This window comes from Nerophis lumbriciformis, linkage group LG04, assembly GCF_033978685.3.
Source record: "Nerophis lumbriciformis linkage group LG04, RoL_Nlum_v2.1, whole genome shotgun sequence".
NCBI lineage: Eukaryota > Metazoa > Chordata > Actinopteri > Syngnathiformes > Syngnathidae > Nerophis > Nerophis lumbriciformis.
In genome coordinates, this window is record NC_084551.2 from 54,405,001 (window position 1) to 54,430,000 (window position 25,000).

The following is a 25,000-nucleotide window of genomic DNA, read 5'->3' on the forward strand; positions in this document are numbered from 1 at the left end:
ATGTTTACTTTTGTATGCACGTTAAATCAACAAAAAATGCTGACTTTGGAGCAATGTTCACGGACTCTAGTATTTGGCTCTATATTAGATGCAATGGTTTTCAGTATTGGGACCATGATTTATGTCCAAACTTGTTCACATCTTCTCATATGGAAGCTACTTTTACTTATTTATGTCTCAAGAAGGGTAAAAATACAAGAACACAAACACACACACACACACACACACACACACACACACACACACACACACACACACACACACACACGCACACACACACACATACATTCTTGTACTTCTTACCTACTTGAGACATGAGAAAAAAGCCTCCCCCTTTAGGACCAGCCTTTCTAGATATATAAAGATGTGTATTTACAACATTAATAATATATACATACTATGTAAATAAGTTGGAAATTCACAAGAAAAAGGTCACAATTTCACAAGAAAAACTTGGAATTTTGGCAGTATTATATTAAAAGTCCACATTTTACAATTTTACAACAAAATTTCACAATAAAAACTGAACATTTGTGCAATATTATGATAAAAGTTGGAATTTTACTCAATAACAGTCACAGTTTTACAAGAAAAGCTTCAAATTTTGGCAATTTTATGAAAAGAGTCGTAATTTCACGCGACAAAAGTCATAATTTTAGATTTAGAAACTTTCCGGAAATTTACCACGGGAAGGTAAGCTTGGGAAGTTTGGAAATTTGGACAATTTTTTGATTATTCAAAGTTGGACACCATCCATCTTATTCTGTAGAATAAGATGAGAAGCTTGTAAAACAGATATAAATAGTCAGGGTTGCAAAGGGGTGGAAAGTTTCCGGTAAATTTCCGGAAACTTTCAGGAAATGTATCAAGGGGAGTCGAGCTCGTGAAGTTTGGAAATTTCGACCATTTTTTGATTATTCAAAGTTGGACACCGTACATTTTGTTCTGTAGAAAAGATGAGAAGCATGTAAAACAGATATAAAAAGTCAGGGTTGTAAAGGGTTGGAAAGTTTCCGGTAAATTACCGGAAACTTTCCGGAAATTTATCACGGGAAGTTAAGTTTGGGAAGTTTGGAAATTTTGACCATTTTTTGATTACTCAAAGTTGGACACCTTCCATCTTATTCTGTAGAATAAGATGAGAAGCTTGTAAAACAGACATAAATAGTCAGGGTTGCAAAGGGGTGGAAAGTTTCCGGTAAATTTCCGGAAACTTTCCGGAATTTTATCAAGGGGAGTCGAGCTCGTGAAGTTTGGAAATTTGGACCATTTTTTGATTATTCAAAGTTGAACATCAACCATCTTATTCTGTAGAATAAGATGAGAAGCTTGTAAAACAGACATAAATAGTCAGGGTTGCAAAGGGGTGGAAAGTTTCCGGTAAATTTCCGGAAACTCCGGAAATTTACCACGGGAAGGGAAGTTTGGGAAGTTTGGAAATTTTGACAATTTTTTGATTATTCAAAGTTGGACACCGTCCATCTTATTCTGTAGAATAAGATTAGACGCTTGTAAAACAGATATAAATAGTCAGGATTGCAAAAGGATGGAAAGTTTCCGGTAAATTTTCGGAAACTTTCCGTAAATTTACCACAGGGAGTCAAGCTCGGGAAGATTGACAATTTCAACCATTTTTATTTATTTATCAAAGTTGGACACCGTCCATCTTATTCTGTAGAATAAGATGAGAAGCTTGTAAAACAGATATGAATAGTCAGGGTTGCAAAGGGGTGGAAAGTTTCCTTTAAATTTCCGGAAATTTACCACGGGAAGGTAAGCTCAGGAAGTTTGGAAATTTTGACAATTTTTTGATTATTCAAAGATGGAAATCATCCATCTTATTCTTTGGAATAAGATGAGAAGCTTGTAAAACAGACATAAATAGTCATGATTGCAAAGGGATGGAAAGTTTCCGGTAAATTTCCGGAAACTTTCCGTAAATTTACCACAGGGAGTCAAGCTCGGGAAGTTTGGAAATTTCGACCATTTTTTTTGATTATTCAAAGTTGGACACCGTCCATTTTATTCTGTAGAAAAGATGAGAAGCTTGTAAAACAGATATAAATAGTCAGGGTTGCAAAGGGGTGGAAAGTTTCCGGTAAATTTCCGGAAACTTTCCGGAAATTTATCACGGGAAGTTAAGTTCGGGAAGTTTGGGAATTTTGACCATTTTTTGATTACTCAAAGTTGGACACCTTCCATCTTGTTCTGTAGAATAAGATGAGAAGCTTGTAAAACAGATATAAATAGTCAGGGTTGCAAAGGGGTGGAAAGTTTCAGGTAAATTTCCGTAAATGTACCACGGGGAGTCGAGCTCGGGCAGTTTGGAAATTTTGACCATTTTTTGATTATTCAAAGTTGGACACCATCCATCTTATTCTGTAGAATAAGATGAGAAGCTTGTAAAACAGATATAAATAGTCAGGGATGCAAAGGGGTGGAAAGTTTCCGGTAAATTTCAGGAAACTTTCCGGAAATTTATCAAGGGGAGTAGAGCTCGTGAAGTTTGGAAATTTTAACCATTTTGTTATTATTCAAAGTTGGACACCGTCCATTTTATTCTGTAGAAAAGATGAGAAGCTTGTAAAACAGATATTAATAGTCAAGATTGCAAAGGGGTGGAAAGTTTCCGGTAAATTTCCGGAATCTTTCCGGACATTTACCACGGGAAGGTAAGCTCGGGAAGTTTGGAAATTTTGACCATTTTTTGATTATTCAAAGTTGGACACCGTATAGATGAGAAACTTGCAAAACAAATATAAATAATCAGGGTTTCAAAGGGGTGGAAAGTTTCTGGTAAATTTTCCGGAAATTTACCACGGGGAGGTAAGCTCGTGAAGTTTGGAAATTTTGAAAATGTTTTGATTATTCAAATTTTGGACACCATCCATCTTATTCTTTAGAATAAGATGAGAAGCTTGTAAAACAGATATAAATAGTCAGGATTGCAAAGGGGTGGAAAGTTTCCGGTAAATTCGCGGAAACTTTCCGGGAATTTACCACGGGGAGTTGAGCTCGGGAAGTTTGGAAATTTGGACCATTTTTTGATTATTCAAAGTTGGACACAGTCCATCTTATTCTTTAGAATAAGATGAGAAGCTTGTAAAACAGATATAAATAGTCAGGGTTGCAAAGGGGTGGAAAGTGTCTGGTAAATTTTCCGGAAATTTACCACAGGGAGGTATGCTCGAGAAGTTTGGAAATTTGGACCATTTTTTGATTATTCAAAGTTGGACACCGTCCATCTTATTCTGTAGAATAAGATGAAAAGCTTGTAAAACAGACATATTTAGTCAGGGTTCCAAAGGGGTGGAAAGTTTCCGGTAAATTTCCGGAAACTTTCCGGAAATTTATCAAAGAGAGTCGAGCTCGTGAAGTTTGGAAATTTTGACCATTTTTTGATCATTCAAAATTGGACATCATCCATCTTATTCTGTAGAATAAGATGAGAAGCTTGTAAAACAGATATAAATAGTCAGGGTTGCAAAGTGGTGGATAGTTTCCAGTAAATTTTCGGAAACTTTCCGGAAATTTGTCAAGGGGAGTCGAGCTCCTGAAGTTTGGAAATTTTGACCATTTTTTGATTATTCAAAGTTGGACACCGTCCATCTTATTCTGTAGAATAAGATGAAAAGCTTGTAAAACAGATATAAATAGTCAGGGTTTCAAAGTGGTGGAATGTTTCCGGTAAATTTCCGGAAACTTTCCGGAAATTTACCACGTAAAGGTAAGCTCGAGAAGTTTGGAAATGTTGACCATTTTTTGATTATTCAAAGTTGGACACCGTCCGTCTTATTCTGTAGAATAAGATGAGAAGCTTGTAAAACAGACATAAATAGTCAGGGTTGCAAAGGCGTGGAAAGTTTCCGGTAAGTTTCCGGAAATTTACAACGGGAAGGTAAGCTTGGGAAGTTTGGAAATTTTGACCATTTTTTGATTATTCAAAGTTGTACACCGTCCATCTTATTCTGCAGAATAAGATGATAATCTTGTAAAACACTAATGCAATGCCACACACAGATATAAATAGTCAGCTAAAGAATTGGAGTAGTCTTTAAAAATATTTTACTGATGGACAAATGAATAGAAATAGGCTAGATGAATAAATGAACATTCAATCAGCATGCTAAATCAAACTATAACCTACATTCTTGTATGACAACAGAATGGCTAGCACAACAGAAGGCAGAGTTTTGATTTAGTATTTGCTAGTTCAACTTTACAGATCACAAAAAAGGTCAATTCGGATCGCTAACGTTGTTAGCATAAATAAATGGGGTTTAACATTGAGAAAATTAGCATCACGGCTAACGGAGAAATATTTCCGGTTCATTATGAGACTGTGGTGGTACATAAACCTAGATAGCTAGAGATATTGGCCCCCAAAATCATTTAACAAGTACAGGAACAGTCTGGAAGTCTGCTGGAGTAGTCTACAATAATACAGTAACAAGCAATTACACCTCTATTACAATTAAATACCATACATCAAATATATTTACCCCGGTAATATCGTCAAAACTTACCTGACTGGATGAAGTCTTTGCGCTCAAATACTAGTGTGGCCTATAGTGTGTAGCATGCTGGGAATTATCTGTGCATGTGATGGAGGAATGCACTGCACATGTGACCGAGGAATGCACCGTGCAGGGTTGAAATTCTACTGAATTAGCATGAAATCAGGTTGTTTTAGCTAATAATCATACTGCAAGATCTAGCATGTTGCATTCAATGTTTATTCCCATTAATTCCCATTGAAAATGTCCAACTTTGAATATTCCCGGAATTTGGCAACCCGACTGATAACTTTATTGTCCCTCTGATTAAACAACTAACACGTGGAAAGGTGGGACAGAGCCAAGGTCTTTCGGAGTCCCCCACCAACAATTTTGTTATCATTTTTTTAAGTGTCCATTTTTTTAAGTGTCAAAAAGCACAGGATTCCGACAACAATTGGCAAAACAAGTGCACTATTGATGTTTTACTGATTTTATACCACACAGACCTAAAAGTAAACACTAGATGGCAGCAAAACTACATACTCAGAACTCATTATCAAATAATTGTACTGTCTGCTCTGTCGTCCACAAATTGCAGACATTCTATGTGTATGTTTTACGCTTGAAAAATGTTTGTCCATCTTAAACATTCCTTTATCTTAAAACACGTTATGTTAAGAACACCCGTCATCTGTTGAGAGCGATCTATTTTTGTTGGTCAGCCAGTGACGATGGGAGATTATCATCACACTTCAACAACTCTAACATGTAAATGCCGCCTTTTAAGTTAGGTCAGCATTGCAAATTAAAATATGTTCTTCATTGTCTTTAATAGATGTAAAAAAAAAATACAAATACATTGAGACTAGAAAGTAAATGTATTGAAGCTACATTACCCAGAATGCTTAGTGCTGTAGACACGAACAGGGAGTAGGTTTGTGCTACATAGTTGGGGATCTGGGCTATGTGCTAGTACTATAAAATAACAACAACTTTAATTTACTAAAAATAACTTATTACAAGTACAATCTTACAAGTATGCATCATTGCACTTTCCTAAAAGGGAATGTTATTGTTTTTGTGATGGTGATGTAATGGTACACAACACCAGTGCCTTAGGTTCGATCCCTGGTCAACTTTAGCAGCCAAACATGAGAAATGTCCAGTGCCCAGATAAACATGTTTTGTGTGCTGTACTGAAGATGAACCAAGCTGTGACTTGCACCGAGGAATGCACCGAAGTCTATGATTAAACATGACTACAATTAAACATGACTATAATTAAACATGACTATAACTAAACAAGACTATAATTTTACATTTTTAAAAAGATGCTAGATTTAATGTGTGCTGTGTGGGGGAAGGGGGAGGGGGGAGGGGGGAGTTTGGAGCACATATTCTCTGGGATTCTAGCCCCCGACCCCACGCTGGACTGCCATGTGCATCGTTACGTCAGCGACGATTACGCGCTCTGAGCTGAGGATGCACGCTGGCACCGTGATCGGCTGTTTGGAAAATGTAACTGATTGACCCGAAAGCGGCGCCTTTGCAATTAAAGGTCAATCGCGAATTTAAAATGCCGGTAGAGTCCCTGACAAAATGTGTTTCAGCTTTAGGTAGGATTTTTTTGGGAGTTGGTGAATAGATAATATAATATAATATAATATAATTTAATATAATATAATATAACATATGATATAGTATATAGTATAATATAATACATGTATGTGTATATTATATATATATATATATATATATATATATATATATATATATATATATATATATATATATGTATGTATACATTGATACATAGATACATACTGTATATGTATACATACACATATACATATATATATATATATATGCATATATGTATATATATATATATATATATATATATATATATATATATATATATATATATATATATATATATGCATATATGTATATATATATATATATATATATATATATATATATATATATATATATATATATATATATATGCATATATGTATATATATATATATATTTACTGTATATGTATAATCATATATACATGTATATTAATACATATACAAATGTATGAATATACATATTTATATGTATATTTATAATAATATAATTATATCATTATATATATATATATATACATATTTATATGTATATTTATAATAATATAATAATATCATTATATATATATATATATATATATATATATATATATATATATACTTACATACATTCACTGTATATGTATAATCATATATATATATATATATATATATATATATATATATATATATATATGCATATATGTATATATATATATATATATATACTTATATACATTCACTGTATATGTATAATCATATATATATATATATATACATATATATATACTAACACATATATATATATATATATATATATATATATATGTATATATATATATATATATATATATACTAACACATATATATATATATATATATATATATATATACTAACATATATTTACTGTATATGTATAATCATATATACATGTATATTAATACATATACAAATGTATGGATATACATATTTATATGTATATTTATAATAATATAATAATATCATTATATATATATATATATATATATATATATATATATATATATATATATACTTACATACATTCACTGTATATGTATAATCATATATATATATATATATATATATATATATATATATATATATATATATATATATATATATATATAATTTATTTTTAAGTAAAACTTGTGGGTTAGTACAGCAGTCCCTCATCTTTGCACTGAGGCTTTGATCCGATCACTGACCGTATAAGAACAATGCTTTCAGGAATTCATCCGCACTTAAGTTGAAGGTACACCTGCACTCAAAATAAATTGCATAATTAATCTGCGTTAATACATGATTAATTGCTGTTCGTAATGCATTAACATATATATATATATATATATATATATGTATATATATATATATATATATATATATATATATATATATATATATATATATATATATATATATATATATATACATATATATATATATATATATATATATATCGCTGAACAAAAAGTTGCCTTATTACAAGCGAGTGTCATTAAGCAGGTCTGCAGTACCCGGGAGGAGCCTAGGTCAAAAAAATGAAGGACTCCTAAACCGGAGAAGCAAAAACCATCAGTTTTACATTCCTTCTTTCTCTGTCGGGGTGTGTGCTAAGTCAGGACAGCACACGGAGATGTTTGTGTCTAAGTGACTGAAAAACTACTGCTTTAAGTCATAACTTAAATATTGGCGTTGAGCTAGACGGGTAGTCTTTTCTCAAGGATACGGTTATCACTTTGGGGAAGTATAGCTTGGTGGGTAGCGTGGCCGTGCCTGCAACTTGAGGGTTCCAGGTTCGATCCCTGCTTCTTCCAACCTAGTCACTGCCGTCGTGTCCTTGGGCAAGACACTCTACCCACCTAGACCTACTCAGTGGCCTAGTGGTTAGAGTGTCCGCCCTGAGATCGGTAGGTTGTGAGTTCAAACCCCGTCCGAGTCATACCAAAGACTATAAAAATGGGACCCATTACCTCCCTGCTTGGCACTCAGCATCAAGGGTTGGAATTGGGGGTTAAATCACCAGAAATGATTCCCGGGCGCGGCCACCGTTGCTGCTAACTGCTCCCCTCACCTCCCAGGGGGTGAACAAGGGTGATCGGTCAAATGCAGAAGACACATTTCACCACACCTAGTCTGTGTGTGCCAATCTTTGGTACTTTAACTTTAACTTTATTATTTGCGAGTGTCATTAAGCAGGTCTGCAGTACCCGGGAGGAGCGTAGGTCACAAAAATGAAGGACTCCTAAACCGTAGAAGCAAAAACCATCAGTCGGGGTGCGTGCCAAGTCAGGACAGCACACGGAGATGTTTGTGTGTAAGTGTCTGGAAAACCATGGCTTTAAGTCATAACTTAAATGTCGGCGTTGAGCATACTTGCCAACCCTCCCGGATTTCCCGGGAGACTCCCAAAATTCAGCCCCTCTCCCGAAAACCTCCAGGAAGAAAATTTTCTCCCGAAAATCTCCCGGAATTCAGCCGGAGCTGGAGGCCACGCCCCCTCCAGCTCCATGCGGACCTGAGTCCAGTGTGCGCACACAAGGAGACGAAGCAGAAGAACGAGACCGTAGTCGAAGAGCGCAGGGGAGACACTTCTCCAGGGCCGATGTATGCTCGGGGCAACACCCTTCACCTTACCCGGCAGTGGGTCTCCACAGCGTACGACTTTAGAGTGAATGATGAGTCCAGCGATTAGTTGCAAATCTTGCTTTATTGATTGCTTGCACACAGCCAATCCAACACAAAACCAACTAGTCCCTCCCCGCACTCACGCTACCGCTCCCTCTCTTCTCTCGCCCACACACTCACTGACACTCACCTCACATGCTGTCACCTATTAAAGGGCCACACACACACATACTCTACCCTCATAACACACAGTACAGTTAGTAGAACAACTGTGTTTTCATTACTGTGTATTTGATAGGTGCCATTGCCCCGGAATTGTATTGCATTGTACTTTCAAGTACAACAATGAGTAGATGAGTGTTATGTGTGTGTATATGTGTAAATAAATGAACACTGAAATTCAAGTATTTCTTTTATTTATATATATAATAAAATAAATAAATAAATATATAGCTAGAATTCACTGAAAGTCAAGTATTTCATATATATATATATATATATATGAAAAACTGAGTTGGTGAATTCTAGCTGTAAATATACTCCTCCCCTCTTAACCACGCCCCCCACCCCCCACCTCCCGAAATCAGAGGTCTCAAGGTTGGCAAGTATGGCGTTGAGCTAGACGGGTAATCTTTTCTCAAGTATATGGTTATCACTTTTGCATTCGAAGTCCCAATTAGGGCCTCATTTCCTACGAGAAGTGATCCAGTCCACCCGCGAATGTCAAACCAAGGGGCCTTGTCTTATTATGCGCTCAAACTGACATACCACTATTTACTTAAACTCCGTGGTTTGCTTTCTCCAAGATGAAATAATATGAGTTAATGAATTCCCTCCACTAGGGGCTTTGATCCCGCTATGCATGATAATACAAGTTGAATTATTTAGACGTGAACATTGTTGTTCCATGTCACATGGGGGGGAGGGGTTACCGGGGGCGTCCAGGGCCGCGGTCTCATGGCGTGACATTTGCATGGTGAATAATTCAGCGTGGGCCCCGGAGGTGAGGCGAGCGCGCACCTTTCAGGGATTAAGAGCGCGACGTGACCAAAGCGTGGAGGCCGGCGGTAAAAGCTCCTTTATTTAACTCGCCCGGCGAGCGCGGCGTCCATGTGACAGAGGAGACACTCAGCTTTTGTCCCTGACAGCTCTGACAAGTGCTGAGTCTGCAATCTGGACCTGAGTGCAGCGCTTTAAAGCACGCGTCCGCCCTTCGTCCCCGGTCCCGTGTGTATTATTCATCCGACCCGATGCTGTTGTGTTTACTTGTGCGTGTTGGTGTCTCCGACCCCCGGTCGCTTCCTCGCCGCTTTCTCCTCAGCTGGGCGACAATCCGCGCTCCATTCTTCCGCACGTGCTCACGCCCCGATTTCACACTTCCCTTCACGCCTCATGCGACTCTGACACGTATTAACTCGGAGGTTGTTTTGATAGTGGACAAAAGTAGCGGCTTGGAAGACAACTGGAGTGCAGGAAAAATAATGTTTTAATGTTTAAAATAATGGTCCGGTGGCCATGGATGAAGTGCTGGCTGTCCAGAGTCGGGACCCGGGGTGGACCGCTCGCCTGTGCATCGGTTGGGAACATCTCTGTGCTGCTGACCTGTTTCCACTCGGGATGGTTTCCAGCTGGCCCCACTATGGACTGGACTCTCACTATTATGTTAGATCCACTATGGACTGGACTCTCACTATTATGTTAAATCCACTATGGACTGGACTCTCACACTATTATGTTAGATCCACTCTGGACTGGACTCTCACTATTATGTTAGATCCACTATGGACTGGACTCTCACACTATTATGTTAGATCCACTCTGGACTGGACTCTCACTATTATGTTAGATCCAATATAGACTGGACTCTCACACTATTATGTTAGATCCACTATGGACTGGACTCTCACACTATTATGTTAGATCCACTAAGGACTTGACTCTCACTATTATGTTAGATCCACTATGGACTGGACTCCCACACTATTATGTCAGATCCACTATGGACTGGACTCTCACCCTATTATGTTAGATCCACTATGGACTGCACTCTCGCTATTATGTTAGATCCACTATGGACTGGACTCTCACTATTATGTTGGATCCACTATGGACTGGACTCTCACTATTATGTTAGATCCACTATGGACTGGACTCTCACACTATTATGTTAGATCCACTATGGACTGGACTCTCACTATTATGTTAGATCCACAATGGACTGGACTCTCACTATTATGCTAGATCCACTATGGACTGGACTCTCACACTATTATGTTAGATCCATTATGGACTGGACTCTCACACTATTATGTTAGATCCTCTATGGACTGGACTTTCACTATTATGCTAGATCCACTATGGACTGGACTCTCACACTATTATGTTAGATCCACTATGGACTGGACTCTCTCACTATTATGTTAGATCCACTATGGACTGGACTCTCACACTATTATGTTAGATCCACTATGGACTGGACTCTCACACTATTATGTTAGATCAACTATGGACTGGACTCTCACTATTATGTTGGATCCACTATGGACTGGACTCTCACACTGTTATGTTAGATCAACTATGGACTGGACTCTCACACTATTATGTTAGATCCACTGTGGACTGGACTCTCACACTATTATGTTAGATCCACTATGGACTGGACTCTCACTATTATGTTGGATCCACTATGGACTGGACTCTCACTATTATGTTAGATCCACTATGGACTGGACTCTCACACTATTATGTTAGATCCACTATGGGCTGGACTCTCACTATTATGTTAGATCCACTATGGACTGGACTCTCACTATTATGTTGGATCATTATGGACTGGACTTTCACACTATTATGTTAGATCCACTATGGACTGCACTCTCACTATTATGTTAGCTCCACTATGGACTGGACTCTCACTATTATGTTAGATCCACTATGGACTGGACTCTCACACTATTATGTTAGATCCACTATGGACTGGACTTTCACACTATTATGTTAGATCCACAATGGACTGGACTCTCACTATTATGTTAGAGCCACTATGGACTGGACTCTCACTATTATGTTAGATCCACTATGGACTGGACTCTCACACTATTATGTTAGATCCACTATGGACTGGACTCTCACACTATTATGTTAGATCCACAATGGACTGGACTCTCACACTATTATGTTAGATCCACTATGGACTGGACTCTCACTATTATGTTAGATCCACTATGGACTGGACTCTCACACTATTATGTTAGATCCACTATAGACTGGACTCTCACTATTATGTTAGATCCACTATGGACTGGACTCTCACACTATTATGTTAGATCCACTATGGACTGGACTCTCACACTATTATGTTAGATCCACTATGGACTGGACTCTCACACTATTATGTTAGATCCACTATGGACTGGACTCTCACATTATTATGTTAGATCTACTATGGACTGGACTCTCACTATTATGTTAGATCCACTATGGACTGGACTCTCACACTATTATGTTAGATCCACTATAGACTGGACTCTCACAATATTATGTTAGATCCACTATGGACTGGACTCTCACACTATTATGTTAGATCCACTATGGACTGGACTCTCACACTATTATGTTAGATCCACAATGGACTGGACTCCCACACTATTATGTTAGATCAACTATGGACTGGACTCTCACTATTATGTTAGATCCACTATGGACTGGACTCTCACACTATTATGTTAGATCCACTATAGACTGGACTCTCACTATTATGTTAGATCCACTATGGACTGGACTCTCACACTATTATGTTAGATCCACTATGGACTGGACTCTCACACTATTATGTTAGATCCACTATGGACTGGACTCTCACACTATTATGTTAGATCCACTATGGACTGGACTCTCACACTATTATGTTAGATCCACTATGGACTGGACTCTCACATTATTATGTTAGATCTACTATGGATTGGACTCTCACTATTATGTTAGATCCACTATGGACTGGACTCTCACACTATTATGTTAGATCCACTATAGACTGGACTCTCACACTATTATGTTAGATCCACTATGGACTGGACTCTCACACAATTATGTTAGATCCACTATGGACTGGACTCTCACACTATTATGTTAGATCCACTATGGACTGGACTCTCACTATTATGCTAGACCCACTCAACGTCCATTGCATCTGTTCTCCCCTAGAGGGGGAAGGGGGTCACCCACATCTGCGGTCCTCTCCAAGGTTTTTCATAGTCATTCACATTGAAATCCCACTGGGTTGTGAGTTTTTCCTTGCCTTTATGTGGGCTCTGAACCGAGGATGTCATTGTGGCTTGTGCAGCCCTTTGAGACACTTATGATTTAGGGCTATATAAATAAACATTGATTGATTGATTGATTGAACTGTGAAACGTCATTCCATTGCAGTAAAAGTCGCCACAATTTTCCTACGCTTTGGACCCTGCCGCTTACAAAAACCCCATAACCAGTGAAGTTGTCACGTTGTGTAAATGGTAAATAAAAACAAAATACAGTTATTTGCTAATCCTTTTCAACTTATATTCAATTGAATAGACTGCAATTACAAGATATTTAACGTTCAAAATTATTTTTTGCAAATATTAGCTCATTTGGAATTTGATGCCTGCAACAGGTTCCAAAAAAGTTGGGAAAAGCGGCAAAAAAAGACTGATAAAGTTGAGGAATGCTCATCAAACACTTTTTTGGAACATCCCACAGGTGAACAGGCTAATTGGAAACAGGTGGGCGCCATGATTGGGTATAAAAGCAGCTTCCATGAAATGCTCAATCATTTACAAGCAAGGACGGGGCAAGGGTCACCACTTTGTCAACAAATGCGTGAGCAAATTGTTGAACAGTTTAAGAACAACATTTCTCATCGAGCTATTGCAAGGAATTGAGGGATTTCACCATCTAGGGTCCGTAATATCATCAAAAGGTTCAGAGAATCTGCAGAAATCACTGCACGGAACATTCAATGCCCGTGACCGTGGCTCCCTCAGGCGGCAATGCATCAAAAAGCGAAATTAGTGTGTAAAGGATATCACCACATGGGCTTAGGAACACTTCAGAAAACCAATGTCAGTAACTAAGGTCCGTCACTACATCTGTAAGTGCAAGTTAAAACTCTACTATGCAAAGCCAAAGCCATTTATCAACAACACCCAGAAACGCCGCGCCGGCTTCGCCGGGCCCGAGCTCATCTAAGATGGACTGATGCAAATTGGAAAAGTGTTCTGTGGTCTGACGAGTTCACATTTCCAAATTGTTTTTGGGAACTGTGGACGTCGTGTGCTCCGTACCAAAGAGGAAAAGAACCATCCGGATTGTTCTATGCGCAAAGTTCAAAAGTGATGGTATGGGGGTGTATTAGTGCCCAAGACACGGGTAACTTACACATCTGTGAAGGCACCATTAATGCTGAAATGTACATACAGGTTTTGGAGCAACATATGTAACGTTATCATGGACGCCCCTGCTTATATCAGCAAAACGATGCCAAGACACTTGTTTTGTAGTTTGGCTGAGTCCGTTCTCAGTGCTGTTGGATTTCACGTGATTTTCACCAGCTGGAGTCAGTCGGTTCCAAAAAAGTACCGGACTCCATACCCATCCCTATATACTACATACAGTGCATTATTTCTCCTATTTCCCATTATCATGTTGTGGTGATCAATAACGATATTCACCCAGTGGGACTTGTGGTTCCGGGTTAAGGATTCCAACGTTAACACAACGTTACAAACATTTCCTGCTAATGTCCTTGCTGCCCTCGCGAGCGTTTAGTCATCCGGCAGGCCTTGATCCGCTCCAGATGCTGCACCCACAGACAGTCAGCCGAGGACAAGGCCAACACCAAACCGTCATTACGCACGACCACGGACAGGAAGGCAGCAGTCGTAGCGAGGAAAGAGGATGCAAATTAGGCCTGATCTAGAAATAAGTACGTCGGTGTCACGGGTTCACTCGTGGTTCAGCTAACTTTTTGAGTCTCGAGTCCACACCACACAAGTATGCAGCGAGAGGAACAGGTGGTAGGTCAAGGCTCTGTGTTTGCAGTACATACACGCCAATGCTCTCTCGGCCAGAACACTTGAAGGAATCCAAAGTGTTGATGAGGAATTTCGGAACTGGAGGCAGTTGATGGTGGATGTGTGCTAACATCGCACATCTACCAGAAAGCACAACCAACTTGCTGGATTTACCTGGATTTCCTACTAAAACATGGTGTACTCTTATGAAAAAAGGTAGGCACAAAGAGTGTTGTGAGAATTATTCAATATTTGGTTTGAAATCTTTCAAATTTAAGCATGCCAGCTTGTAAAAAAGGGTACAAAAATACTTTGACTCTCGTTCGAATGCTCAATTTATTATTGCAACCCAGGAGAGATATTTGCGGTAGCAACCGAGTGATAAAAAGTCGAGGGTTATTCCTCCACAAATGCCCGTATTTATATACACACAAACCATGTTTAACCCTTGTGTGGTGTCCGGGTCTGTGGGACCCGTTTTCATTTTCTATTAAAAGAAAAATTATACAATTAATTAATTTTTCAAACTGAGACTCACTGACTTTGGCTCATTTTCTGTGAAGAACATATATCAGAATACACCATACTTGCCAACCCTCCCGGATTTTCCGGGACACTCCCGAAATTCAGCGCCTCTCCCAAAAACCTCCCGGGATAAATGTTTTCCCAAAAATCTCCCGAAATTCAGGCCGACTCAGGTCCATGCGGACCTAAGTCCGCTAACCCACAATATAAACAGCGTACCGGCCCAATCACGTTATAACTGTAGAATGATCGAGAGCGAGTTCTTGGTTTCTTATGTGGGTTTATTGTTGGGCAGTTTCATTAACGTCCTCCCAGCGCGGTAACAACACACAACAACAGCACTCACGTTTTTGTCTACCGTAAAGCAGTTTGTCTGCCGTAAACAGCAATGTTGTGACACTCTTAAACGGGACAATACTGCCATCTAGTGCATTTGATGACAGCACTTTTGTGCCACACAGCAATGCATCATCAGAGAGGGTGTTCAGCATGGTTAGAAAAATAGTGACAGAGAATAGAACAAGGATGGACAATTCAACCCTTAACTCAACAATGAGTAGATGAGTGTTATGTGTGTGTGTATACGTGTAAATAAATGAACACTGAAATTCAAGTATTTATTTTATATATATATATATATATATATATATATATATATATATATATATATATATATATATATATATATATATATATATATATATATATATATGTGTATATATATATATATATATATATATGTATATATATATATATATATATACATTTATATATATATATATATATATATATATATATATATATATATATATACATATATATATATACACATATATATATATATATATATATATATATATATATATATATATATATATATATATATATATATATATATATATATATATATATATATATATATATATATATCCCTGCTGGACTCTAAGATATGACGGACTGATGCTGACGGGGGTTAGTTCTAAGACGCCACAAACCACTGCTGAGCCGACCGAAGACTTGGACGGTAGAAAAGTAACCCGAATGATATAAGTCCAACCTTCGTCAACAACAACAAAGTGCCGGAGTCTAGGCTGAACAAAGAGGCTGAAGAGTGAGAGTCTGTCTGGTAAAGATTGGATGTCAGGGATTTGTTGCAACAAGAACTGTAGAACTGAAGAGTAGTCAGTGGTTATGACTGAAGAGGAGAGACCCCTGCTGGACTCTAGGATATGACGGACTGATGCTGACGGGGGTTAGTTATAGGACGCCAGAAACCACTGCTGAGGCGACCGAAGATTAGGACGGTAGAAAAGTAACCCGAGTGATATCAGTCCAACCTTCGTCAACAACAACAACAACAAAGCGCCGGAGTCTAGGCTGAACAGAGGCTGAAGAGTAAGAGTATGTCTGGTAAAGATTGAATGTAAGGGATTTGTTGCAATAAGAACTGTAGAACTGAAGAGTAGTCAGTGGTTATGGCTGAGGAAAAGAGATACCTGCTGGATTCTAAGATTTGACGGACTGATGCGGACGGGGGTTAGCCAACCAAAGACTTGGACGGTAGAAAAGTAACCCGAGTGATATCAGTCCAACCTACGTCAACAACAACAACAGAGCGCCGGAGTCTAGGCTGAACAAAGAGGCTGAAGATAGACAGTATGTCTGGTAAAGGTTGGATGTAAGGGATTAGTTGCAACAAGAACTGAAGAGTAGTCAGTGGTTGTGGCTGAAGAGGAGAGATACCTGCTGGACTCTAAGATATAATGGACTGATGCTGAGGGGGGTTAGTTTTAGGACGCCAGAAACCACTGCTGAGCCGAAGACTTGGCGGTAGAAAGTTATATCAGCCCAACCTCCGTCAACAGCAACAACCAAGCGCCAGAGTCTAAGCTGAACAAAGAGGCTGAAGAGTGACAGTCTGTCTGGTAAAGGTTCGATGTAAGGGATTTGTTGCAACAAGAACTGTAGAACTGAAGAGTAGTCAGTGGTTATGGCTGAAGAGGAGAGATCCCTGCTAGACTCTAAGATTTGACGGACTGATGCGGACGGGGGTTAGTTCGAGGACAGTAAAAAAGTAACCGAAGTGATATCAGTACAACCTACGTCAACAACAACAACAGAGCGCTGGAGTCTAGGCTGAACAAAGAGGCTGAAGATTGACAGTATGTCTGGTGAAGGTTGGATGTAAGGGATTTGTTGCAACAAGAACTGAAGAGTAGTCAGTGGTTGTGGCTGAAGAGGAGAAATACCTGCTGGACTCTAGGATATGACGGATTGATCTAGGACCAGAAACCACTGCTGAGCCGACCGAAGACTTGGATAGTAGAAAAGTAACCCAAATGATATCAGTCGGACCTTCGTCAACAACAACCACAAAGCGCCACAGACTAGGCTGAACAAAGAGGCTGAACAGTGAGAGTCTGTCTGGTAAAGATTGGATGTAAGGGATTTGTTGCAACAAGAACTGTAGAACTGAAGAGTAGTCAGTGGTTATAGCTGAGGAGAAGAGATACCTGCTGGACTTTAAGATATGACCGACTGATGCTGACGGATGTTAGTTCTAGGATGCCAGAAACCACTGCTGAGCAGGCCAAAGACTTGGACGGTAGAAAATGATATCAGTCCAACCTTCGTCAACAACAACAACAAAGCGCCAGAGTCTTCCACTACCAAGTACACCAAGGAAGACGCTTGGCACAGGACCCTGCTGTGCTCAGTCCACATGCACTCTCAATATCGCATCCTGTGTGGTCTGAATCGTCGGGGTATTGACGCAGGTCCACAGAACACTCATAAGTAAATAACCACGAACAACAACAAACATCCGTCATCAAAGTCCGCCCTCACTGTGGTTCGCATCTTTAATGCTTGCCGTCGCTGAGCCAAAACAACAGAATTCCATCATGAAATCCATGAATAATAAACGTAAAATGTCTCTGTAATCAGCGGTTGAAAGTGTATGCTTTGAAAAAGGCTGACTGCCTTGCCGGGTGCATCAAATAATAATAATCAAGTATTTCTTTGAACAAAAGTAAGGCTCTCATGTGCTGGGTTTTACTTGATGTGTTCCAACTCCTGTGTACAGGAACTCATATCCAAGATGGTACCGGTGCCAACAATGGTGGTAAGCAGACCGAGAAAGGAAGTAACTGTCGGTGGTACGGTTTAAGACTTTTTCGTGATGCAAGCCCCGTAAGATCCGACCAAAACAACCGGTCTTGCCCCGCCAGCATTAGTTTATAGCTGGAAATGTACACAACTTTGTTTTTCCAAGCATGGGCAATGAGGAAAGTGGGCATGAAGGACGGTGCTGAGAAGAAGAAGTGGATGATATTCATCGAATTAAAGAAATCAATCCTCAAAAAAACACGGCGGAACATGAAGCTCGCTAACTTGGTGAAGGGGTCAAAGCGCAGCACGGCTAGTTTGAGAAGGAATAAACCCGTAACGCCAGCCGAGGATGTTGAAATGCCATGGAGAAAATATGCAAAGGCTGCTGATGGTGTGTTTGACAGAGAAGCAAGGTAAATTCTCTTACATTACTTCGCAAAATTACTGCAATTGTTGGTACTACATTCTATTATAATGTTTTAATGCAATATTTTTTTTATCTAAAATTGTTTGTGTATTTTTAAAAGGCATGCTACATTTCAAAGCAATTCATGCAATATTTCGTGTTTTTCTTTAGGTTATTATTTACCTTATTTTTCGGACTATGCATATGTATCCATATATTAGCCGCACCGGACTATAAGCCGCAGGTATATACGTTGTGAAATTATTTATTTACCCAGAAATATTCTGTAAATGTTTATTTACACACTTTAATTGTTTCCAAATGGTGTCTGTAACAAGGCAGTAAAACGGCTGATCAAACAAAACAAAAGTCATCATGGACCCACTACCTGCGCAAGCGAGTTTTCCACTCAGCTAAACAGACTCAATAACTCCACGGTAACATTTCGGTGAATTGGCGAAACGGAAAAATTACAAAAAAGAATGCCATTGTACGTTAGTAATACTAACACAGACATTAACGTGTTAGCATATTAGCTAACGCTAACAAGGCTCGCTTGATTACATTACGATAGCACGTCTGCTCCTTTCTTTCCTCGCGTGAGCCGCTCATTTGCCGATGCGACGCGTGAAAACACTCCTACAGACATCACACATTGGAGTGTCGGGTTCAAACACTGATGACACCTATTAAACAGGACAGGAAGCAAAGAATCAAACAGAGACAGAATTCAATTCGGCTCAGTGAGGAGAAACGTGTACATCTGTACCCTTTTACAGTGTCATCACGCTCTGCCAAAAGATTGCACGTCTCCTTCTTTTTATTTGGACCTTCCCTGACCAGATGGCAACAGCTGCTTTCAAAGGGACCGGGGTCATAAACAGCCATCGCCTTTGATTACAAAACAGTTCAAAAGAAAAGGTCGGTTCATAAAAAAAGAGGTCGTAAAAGAGTTCAAAAAGAGGTTCGTAAAAGAGTTCAAAAAAGCGGTGCCTGGAAGGGAGTCAGGCCCTGCTTCCTCTCCGCTTTGTAGTTCTTGGGTCAGACAATATATTTCTGTTGATTACAATACATGAAAGAAACAGAAACGCCTTCATGTTGCTTCCCCCGCCACACAGTGGAGTTTTACAAGCCTTCTTGGTAGGTTCAAAGACTTGCTGGGAACTAATTTCAACACAAAGTTTTTGTCATAACTTAGATAAAATTATTCCAACAGGAGGGTATAGTAAGTATGAACAGTTTTAGTTATATTGTAAAACTCACAAATGTTGCTTGGAGTGATGAATAAAGGGTCCGTATGAGTAGGAACGCGGCCAGAAGACGGAACGGCACGTCTACTTGCGGTTGAAAGCACGAAAAGGAAGGACACTGCAGCACCTGCAGTGAGCGAACTCATCCAAAAGATGGCGCCATAGCCCAAAAATAACACTTTGTTCGGTTTATTTGCTTGTTTTCTTTTTAAACTATTTGCATTATGGCCGTAAGCGAAGAAACCATTTTACAAACCGCAGGGTTCAAAGCGTGGGGAAAAAAGTAGCGGGTTATAGTCCGGTATTTACGCTACTCAATTGAATAGCCCCATCTCGAAAATGTGTCTTTGCACACCCAATTGGAGGGGCGTCCTTCAGCCTAATTAAGCAAAGCTCCTGGAGCTCGTTAACCCACGTGACCTTCAGGAGAGAATGTCACCGCACTTACGGAGATAAATAATTCAGGGAATCTCTGCAGTTATGCAACTTGTTGGTCTGTGACATCAAACATGGAGGTAGTGGAATGTCATTTGGACTGATGGGTGCTCGGACAATGACAGGAGAAAGACATCAGCTGCACATTATACCGTGTACTCAAGTAAAAGTACTACAAACCCCGTTTCCATATGAGTTGGGAAATTGTGTTAGATGTAAATATAAACGGATTATTTGCAAATCATTTTCAACCCATATTCAGTTGAATATGCTACAAAGACAACATATTTGATGTTCAAACTCATAAACATTTTTTTTTTTTTTGCAAATAATCAATAACTTTAGAATTTGATGCCAGCAACACGTGACAAAGAAGTTGGGAAAGGTGGCAATAAATACTGATAAAGTTGAGGAATGCTCATCAAACACTTATTTGGAACATCCCACAGGTGAACAGGCAAATTGGGAACAAGTGGGTGCCATGATTGGGTATAAAAGTAGATTCCATGAAATGCTCAGTCATTCACAAACAAGGATGGAGCGAGGGTCACCACTTTGTCAACAAATGCGTGAGCAAATTGTTGAACAGTTTAAGAAAAACCTTTCTCAACCAGCTATTGCAAGGAATTTAGGGATTTCACCACCTACGGTCCGCAATATCATCAAAGGGTTCAGAGAATCTGGAGAAATCACTGCACGTAAGCAGCTAAGCCCGTGACCTTCGATCTCTCAGGCTGTACTGCATCAAGAAGTGACATCAGTGTGTAAAGGATATCACCACATGGGCTCAGGAACACTTCAGAAACCCACTGTCAGTAACTACAGTTGGTCGCTACATCTGTAAGTGCAAGTTCAAACTTTACTATGCAAGGCAAAAACCGTTTATCAACAACACCCAGAAACGCCGTCGGCTTCCCTGGGCCTGAGCTCATCTAAGATAGACTGATACAAAGTGGAAAAGTGTTCTGTGCCACATTTCAAATTGTTTTTGGAAACTGTGGACGTCGTGTCCTCCGGACCAAAGAGGAACAGAACCATCCGGATTGTTATAGGCGCAAAGTTAAAAAGCCAGCATGTGTGATGGTATGGGGGTGTATTAGTGCCCAAGACATGGGTAACTTACACATCTGTGAAGGCGCCATTAATGCTGAAAGGTACATACAGGTTTTGGAGCAACATATGTTGCCATCCAAGCAACGTTACCATGGACGCCCCTGCTTATTTCAGCAAGACAATGCCAAGCCGCGTGTTACATCAACGTGGCTTCATAGTAAAAGAGTGCAGGTACTGGCCTGCCTGTGGTCCAGACCTGTCTCCCATTGAAAATGTGTGGCGCATTGTGAAGCCTAAAATAGCACAACGGAGACCCCCGGACTGTTGAACAACTTAAGCTGTACATCGAGCAAGAATGGGAAAGAATTCCACCTGAGAAGCTTAAAAAATGTGTCTCCTCAGTTCCCAACCGTTTACTGAGTGTTGTTAAAAGGAAAGGCCATGTAACACAGTGGTGAACATGCCCTTTCCCAACTACTTTGGCACGTGTTGCAGCCATGAAATTCTAAGTCAATTATTATTTGCAAAAAAAATAAATAAAGTTTATGAGTTCGAACATCAAATATGTTGTCTTTGTAGCGCATTCAATCGAATATGGGTTGAAAATGATTTGCAAATCATTGTATTCCGTTTATATTTACATCTAACACAATTTACCAACTCATATGGAAACAGGGTTTGTACTACTTTGCTGTTAGTGAACATCCCTTGCCGAAATATATACCGTATTCTTCGGACCATAGGGCGCACCGCATTGTAAGGTGCATTAAACGCGTCATATTATGAAAATGTCGCAAAGATGATGTTTCACACACCATCTTCAAGGGCGGTCTTATTTACGTGCCTCCACTTCGACAGGTTCTTCTCCCTTGCATCTTTGTCGTCCCGGTAGTTTTTGGCGCTTCCATAGCGAATCTTAGTAAATCCGCTGTGGAATGAATGCCCCAAAACAAGAAGATAAAGAAAAAGCAGGCGCTTATTGACTTCAAAGGGGGATACTCGCACATTTTCGGGACTTATGCAGATCCCAAATACACATCAGCAGGTACCAAAAGGTAAGAAAAAGTGTTTTTTGTGCAAAATATTGCGAAACAAAACACCAGATATTGTCTACTAATAGGTGCATTTTTGGGGTTCTTATACACACACTCCATAATAATACTCATATGTTGAAGCACGGTATGTCTGACTACTGTAGCCGTATTGCTCCGACAATCCATCAAGCGGTGCAGGTGAGTAGCGTACCAACGTCGCAACATTTTGAAAGATTTCTGAGCGCCGCGTGTAATGTTCTACATTCTCAATGGAACCTCAACATTTTTGTATTGCTTGCCCACGGGTACTTGCTGGCATCATTTATTGAACAGTCCACACGTATCTCTTATAGAAGACTGCCATCTACCGGTCACACTTATCATTACACCATGTACCAAATGAAATTGCCATGAGGTCGGTAATTACAACCAGAATTAATATGTGCATTAGGCGCACCGGGTTATAAGGCGCACTGTCCATTTTTGATCAAATGAAAGGATTTTATAGTCGGAAAATGTATGTGTGGAGGGGGGCGTGGCCTGCGGGCCTGCCGCGGAACGGGGTGTGCAAGGACCGGCCTCAAAGACAGCGACAGATGAGTAGATGGCTCAGGTGGGCCTTGTTATCTAATGACCTGTCGCCTTTATTAGCAGCAGCCGGGACGAGACACGTGGTTGGAGTTGGAGTGGGAGCCAGAGAGACAGAGAGAGAGAGAGAGAGAGAGAGAGACACACACAGACGCAGAAAAATAAATTTTACAGTGTCGTACCCTGAAAGCCGTGCTGTCATGGCAGTGTGTGGTGGTCCGAGGAACCCATTGAGGGCAACCTCTACAGTATGAATATATACTAAAATGTTGTAACGTGTTTTAATAGTGGGAGGGAGGACACAAGCAAAACTTTCTGGTTGAGTATAAATCAAAGAAAAACTTTACAATTGACAAAAATACGAAAAAAATTAAACGTCAAAAACAAAGAGGCCATAAAACATGATAACATAATACAATTATTCTGCGTAAATAATAATAATCTAAGTATCAGAGGTCTTGAAGAGGCCAAAACTCCATTGTTTGATACCATAATTCAACATGACGAAGGAGTAGGGATGTAACGATATCACAATCAGACGATACGATATTGCCACGGTATTAAAGCCACCATATTATTGTGGAATTGTCCAAAAAAAATACAAAATAAAGACTTGTGTAAAATGAAGTGGCCGGAATGTCACTGTAATTAACACTGAATTTGTATGCATTGAATTTTAAAACACTGATTTTTTATACATTGAATTTTAAAACACTGAATTTATTACATTGAACTTTAAAACAATTAATATTTTACACTGAATTTGTTACACTTATTTTTTTTACACTGAAATTTTGTACACAGAATTTTTTTAACACTGAATTTCAAAACGATGAACTTTAAATTACTGAATTTTTTACACTAAATGTGTTTGACACTGAAGTTTTATACGCTGACATTTAAAAGATTGATTTTTAAAATACTGAATTTGTTACACTGAACCTTAAAACACTTATGTTTTTACACGGAATTGCTTTAACACTAAATTTGTATATATTGATTTTTTTTTTACACAGAATTTTTAAAGACTGAATTTTTTACACAGATTTTTCTAAGACTGAATTTTAAAACGATGAACTTTTAATTACTGAATTTTTTACACTGAATTTGTTTGACACTGAAGTTTTATACACTGAATTTTAAAACACTGAACATTAAAATACTGTTTTTTTTACACTGAATTTTTTTTTACTCTAAATTTGTATACACTTAATTTTAAAACACTGAACTTTAAAATACTGCTTTTTTTTAACACAGAATTTTAAAACACTGAATTTTTTTAACACAGAATTTTTATGGATTTAATTTTGTTTGCACTAATTTTTTTTACACTGAATTTTAAAACACTGAACTTTAAAATACTGCATTTTTTTTTACAAAGAATTTTAAAGCAATTAATTTTTTACACAGAATTTTTTTAACAGAATTATTATGGATTTAATTTTTTTACTCTATTTTTTTTTTTACACTGAATTTTAAAACACTGAACATTAAAATACTGTTTTTTTTACACTGAATTTTTTTTACTCTAAATTTGTATACACTTAATTTTAAAACACTGAACTTTAAAATACTGCTTTTTTTTAACACAGAATTTTAAAACACTGAATTTTTTTAACACAGAATGTTTATGGATTTAATTTTTTTGCACTAATTTTTTTTACACTGAATTTTAAAACACTGAACTTTAAAATACTGCTTTTTTTTTTTACAAAGAATTTTAAAACAATTATTTTTTTACACAGAATTTTTTTAACAGAATTTTTATGGATTTAATTTTTTT

At 38.5% G+C, this 25,000-nt stretch overlaps 1 protein-coding gene across 1 annotated transcript in view; it reads right to left on the bottom strand.

The window, feature by feature from the left end:
• LOC133604004 (ephrin type-B receptor 5) overlaps positions 1–25,000 on the bottom strand; it is a 98,875-nt gene that overhangs the window by 68,188 nt on the left and 5,687 nt on the right. The gene's annotated exons all lie outside the window — the stretch shown is intronic.